General features: G+C 39.2%; 1 protein-coding gene across 1 annotated transcript in view; it reads left to right on the top strand.

Moving 5' to 3' along the window:
- The first annotated feature begins 2,967 nt into the window (after positions 1–2,967).
- Positions 2,968–6,000, top strand: part of LOC137256095 (sodium- and chloride-dependent glycine transporter 1-like) — a 57,145-nt gene continuing 54,112 nt past the window's right edge. Inside the window, exon 1 of the mRNA XM_067793795.1 lies at positions 2,968–3,084. The gene's annotated coding sequence lies outside the window, so the exon portion shown is untranslated. The remainder of the gene's footprint in view (positions 3,085–6,000) is intronic.

Genomic DNA, 6,000 nt, shown 5'->3' with positions numbered 1-6,000 from the left:
CGAGGTGAGCAAGCGCCCCATCCTTGGAAAGATTCATCTACATATAGATGAACATTGCAATCCGGCTCTGTTACGTAGGTTCGCCCTAAGACATTTTCTCTGTGAGCCCACCAACGCAGATATGTCTCGAGACGAACTGGTAGAAAAAAACGGGTTGGTATTGTTCAGATGATCATTGAAAAAATCTCTGTAACGGGCGTAACCGTAACAACCCACGGAGACCTGATGTTAGTGCCAAATGCTTTGAAATAAATTGATGATCTTTCTCCAAAGTAAGAAGAGTAGATAAGATCACCTTATCCTCTTAGAGTGAGTGAGTGAGTTAATATTTATCGTCACATCGGCAATATTGAAGCCATATCGTGACGAGAACGAGTAATAATGAGAAGAAAATATAGAATGAATGAATATATGAAACTAAAACCCTGTTGACGAAGAACAGTAAAACCACTAGTATATATCACAGTTATCCATTTAAGACTAGTGATTAAATCTAAACCAGTTTCACTATAGAGGACAATATAAAAATGGGCTATAGATTGCCAACAACTGAAGGTAGATCACCATACTAGGGACCATGGGGACTTACAGTACCTTTGCTACCTGCGTGGACCCTAGTTGGATTTGCATCATCCCCTCAACTGTTAGTAATTTAGATACATCTAACCAAAACTTAACAATACACATATGCTACGATTAAGAACAGTGGAAAGTTTAAATTTACTGTGAATGTTTTGGGACTTGCGTACCCCGTCAGGAGGACAATACTTTTACAATACTTTAACACCCGCCCCCTCCCCCTCCCTGCTCGAGGATACAGCCACTAACAATTCTAATTACTAATCTTAACTACCAGTAATTAAAATACCCCTATTTACAGAACGTATTACTCAAAATTCAACCAAGAAATCAATTGGTTATTGTTAACAAGGTCCTTAATTGTTTTAACTGTAACATACTTATCCCTTATGATGGAGAATTCAACACAGTCAAGCAGGATATGCTTGACCGTGACTCTCTCATCACATGGGATACAAAATGGAGGATCCTCACCTTTTATCAGGTATCCATGAGTATATCTAGTATGGCCAATACGCAAAATAGCCTCTTAAAATCTGGACTGACAACCCAAGTAGGTATAACCAATGTAGGGTTTTATTTCATGTAATTTATGTATACCTAATTGGGTGTCCCACTTGTTCTGCATCAGATCACGGATGTAAGTTCTAATGCTAGCTATGTAATCAGAGTATGGAATAAGAAGTTGTGTCACAGATTTCTTGAGTGCTGCCTGGGCAGCAAGATCGGCCATCATATTACCAGAAAAGCCTACGTGGTTGGGTAACCAACTAAAGACGATGGCGTACTGACCAGTAGAAAGATCATCATACAGTTCAATGATTTCTATTAAAAATGGATCTTTACATGATAAATTTTAATCGCCTGAAGACAAGAAAGAGAGTCTGATTATTCTCTTAGAAGTTGGAAACTTCTGGCGTTAAAACGGCAAATGTTAGTATGTTGATTCAGCATGCATACGTCTAGTAGAATAGCTCGCAATTCCCAAATGCGATCGCGCATGGATGCGCGCATGTTCCTGTCAACAATGAAGATCCGGTGATGACGACCTGTATCTCAAGCCGTAGTGTCCAGCACGCGGGGAACCCTTCCTGCTGAAATGCTGAAAGTACTTGAGCGCAGTCGCCGGGACGACTTCTTTTCCGTCTGATGTAAGCCAGCGATTGTGCGTTGAGTCATCTCTATCCTGTGAATCCATTCGCGTGTTTTCCAAAATAAAAAGTGGAACATCATCCCTGCGCCGCACGTTGGAGTGATCTTCATGTCTGCATGAATCCCTGGAGGGGTCTTCATTCCGTAAATGCTTCCACGCAAGCATGCCAGCCATGACATGATAGAGTCTACGTAAACATGTTTTACTAAGCTCGTAAACAAATACAAACAAACTTCTTACCAAGTTCACAGTGAGCAATTGAAGAACAAACAACCATGCAAGTAGGATATAATCATACGGAACAATAACAGACTTCTGTAACCTACACCAGGTGCACAATTTCATCAGCGTCAACATAATCTTACATGATAAAATACATGTTCAACAATATAAAAATACCGTACATTTATCAATAATTTCATATCGTAATGATATTTAATACAGATCCAAGCCATACAACGCTAAAGTTTATGAAAAGGACCGAAATATAAAAGGATATTAAACGCCGTATCCGGACCTAAGTTAACTCCAACCGTCTCGTTGGGCAATGGAGGAGAGAGGGTGACAAGCATGGCAGGTCATGTGACTGACGTGCGCACCAGTGCACGGCCCAAAGGGAGACTACTCGTGGGTGAGGTATATTTGAAAATAAACCAATCAGCTGTGAAGTTGAGCTTGGGCTATTGTCAAAACAACCAAAGACAATGCCATAAAAATAGATCGATACGAATACCCTAGAATACACAATGAACCAGCCCTGTTGCACAGACCTGCACAGACTAAGACCAGAAACAGCTGAACTGACAACTAATTGTAATGAATATAATGTACAAAGAAGTCGTCTGTCGGGCCACTAAACCTGAAATATAATCAAGATGATAAGTTATAAATTTATGTACACAATATACAAGCCCACAATTCATCCCTGTCACAGTATAAGCCAAGTCAAAACGATAAATTTATGAAAACACTTTCCATGCCCGGGATTGGCGTGATCAGCTGATTGACTGAATTGGGCAATCGTGGAATTTTTGTTGTATAGTTACATGCTGCCCAGTATGGGGACCTAACGTATATTGTCTTAGTCATACAAACACATATGCAAACTGTAAAGACGCAAACAATACCACGTCAGTGTATCTCACTTTGATACAAATTTCACTAATCTCACTAACTGAGCACTTTGTTGATACAGACTATGGGTTATCTGGATTACGTGTTATAAAAAAAACACCACTCGCCCCAGTCAGCCAAATCCCGCTGTCGCTATGTGAGAGACCTGTTTTCACAGAATCTGGCTGTGGCTAAGTGAGAGAACACGTTCAGTTCAGAGGGGTACTTGCCAGTGAAAGGTAGGTGAATATCGAGTTTCTGTGCAAATATCGATCGATACGAGTAATTTTGCTTGATCGGGCCATACAATTATATCGAGACATCCGAAATATCGAGACATCCGTCTCGAGGTTAAGTCGAGTGCGAATATGGATAAATTATGAAGGATTTTGCCGGTACCGAGATATCATATCGAGAGAATCACGACATCGAGTTGTCAGAGTTCGACTCAACGGTGCTCGACTGTATTTTAATGGTTAAATACCATTTTAACAAAGGTTGTATCATCAAAGGGGATTGAAGAATTGTAAGACTGTTATTCTCCTGACACCAGTGTTCGGCTTCCCATTGTTTTAATGGTAGTAAAGTGTCATTTTAGTTTGGTACAGGTACCCAAAACGTCCATATGGTCTCTAGGATGTTGATAACTGTAGATTTCTGGTTATAATGTGCCGTGTATGGAACACGTGTTGGAGTCCCCAAGAGACGGGCGTTTTTTTGTTTTTTTATGATGCACCTGGTCTGTTGTTCAAAACCTGTGTGACTTCACTGTGTTGGTGTGTATGTGACCTTGTACTTACCCTTCAGAGGCATCAGCTATTTTGGTATGATTTTTGACCCATTGTGTAGAGGCATATATTATTCCGGATGATCTCATGACACAGGTTTGTAACCAGATTCTGCAGTCATAGACTATTGTTGAATCTTCTGGACCTCATTATATAATTTATGCATGTAACCTTGTACTGACCCTGTAGGGTCATCGACTGTTCTGGAAGGCATGATCTGGCTTAGTCCGTTTTACACAATTTGCATTCACATGTGGCGAATTGCATGTGGAGAAACATACTATAGAAAGTGTATCAAATTGTAATCGTCGCAGACACTAATTCTGTACGTGTTGTGTGTAAATTTAGCGCGACAACACTTTGCAGCCATTTCTATCACAAACACATGGACGTTGCTCTTTTGTAACACTAATTGCATTGATCGTGCTAGTACCATATGGAGTTTGCCAATATTCACATTTCTCCCTGACGAAGTTTCAATTATTACATTAAGGAGACCATTTACACCACATGTCTATGGTCACTTTCATGGCAGCGATAACAGTTGTATAACTGCCAGAAGTTGTATTCTGTTGCCACGTCCCATCTCTTCTCCACACTTCTGTTCTTAAAATTATCACATGCCCACACACCATGGCTACCTGAGCATAATATACAAGTCCTTGGTTTCTGATTTCCGCGTGAAGTACGCTCCCCGTGACGATGATGTGTTCTTTGCACCAGCACCGCTTCTTTCCTTGGATGTATTGGTTAGCCCATTTTTTGTCAGTGATGCCGCTACTTTGAATTCAGCTTTTTGTATAATGAACTTCTCAGACTCCCTGAAGCTTGAATTCTTCTGTCGTCATAAACCCATAGCTTGTACTGATCCAATAGTTCCTCTGTCATTTTTTCTGTACTTTGAGAGAAACATCATTCAATCCGTGTTGTCCTCATGTGGCCTTCAAGTTCATAACAGCAACGTCTAGAAGATCAGCAACATTCTCCAAGTCAAGTCTTTGAAGGGCATTTAGAAGTGAAATACATAAGAATATGTACATAAGATTTTTATGGATATCAACTTCTTTATTATGAGAACACAACGTTTCGGAGTTAATGCTCACTCCTTCATCACCAAGCAGCACACCTGATGAAGGAGTAACAACTCATAATAAAGAAGTTGATATCCATAAAAATCTTCATTAATTTCTCCAAGTCGTCAGCATATCCATGTCTTATGGGCTGAAAATTTTCTAACTCTTCAGGCAGACTGCCATTCCCCCACCATACTATCCAGCCTGTCCTTCGCTGTTGTATATGCTGTGGTTGAATATCCAGTTTTTGGTACTACTACTCACTACCCTGTTTGGCATAGTCATGGTGATCATCACACTTACGATCTTTATCCAAATCAGCAAGGGTCCATACAGGTAACAATGGTCCCTAATATGGTGATCTACCTTCTGTTGTTGGCGGTTTTATATTGTATTGCCCAAATAGTGATATTAATTTTAACTTTCCACGCTAGTTTTAATTCTGATTGTGTTATTCTAGTTCATAATATACATATGTTCCATTTCAGTGTTAACTGTTCCCGTCACGATATGGCTGAACTATTGCCGATGTGACGTTAAATACTAGCTCACTCACTCACTCTTTATCCAAGTCATGTGATTCATGAAAGTGTTCTCCATTTTCGTATCAACTCTAGAAATATTCAAATGATTCAAATGATTGTTAAACACCTTATTAAAGAGATTTAGATGTTCAATTCAAAGGACAAAAATATGAATATGAGCATTCTTTATTTATCTTTATTCCATTTCCATTTTTGTTTTAGCGAAATTAATCGGTACGTTTTCGCTCCAAACAAACTATAATGTATTTGATCTTGTGTCACGATCCGACTCGGAACACCTGACACTCATGTGTTCATTAAATTCACGTGTCCTCGCTGGTATGCATATCAACATTGCTGCGTGAGACAATCGCCTAGTTTATTATTGTCCGGTGATATTGATGGCGCCGTATCTTTATTAATTTTACTTGTATGTTATGTAACGCTGCAGAATCAAAACAGCATAATAATACACACCAAGCCACTAAACACTACTGTTTTGTTAAGGAATGTCATTTCTTACATTCTGAAAGACAAATTCTTTTGAAAATGTTTCGATTTAATAAATGTAAACAGTCGCTAGATTTGTACATTGCAGCTTGAAATAAATATGGCAACACCGCGAGGGACAAAAACATAATCAGGAAGAATACTGTAGTGCAATTCTGATAATTTAAAAAGTAGTAACTTGTTTTGTTTGAATGTTACGAAATGAACAAAGCAAAAGTATAAACATGGGCCTAATGTAAACATGGATGAATAGGTTCAAT

This window comes from Haliotis asinina, chromosome 11 (genome assembly GCF_037392515.1).
Source record: "Haliotis asinina isolate JCU_RB_2024 chromosome 11, JCU_Hal_asi_v2, whole genome shotgun sequence".
Classification (NCBI taxonomy): Eukaryota; Metazoa; Mollusca; class Gastropoda; order Lepetellida; family Haliotidae; genus Haliotis; species Haliotis asinina.
Note: the sequence above shows the minus strand (reverse complement) of the source record. Positions and strands in the feature narration are given on the sequence as shown.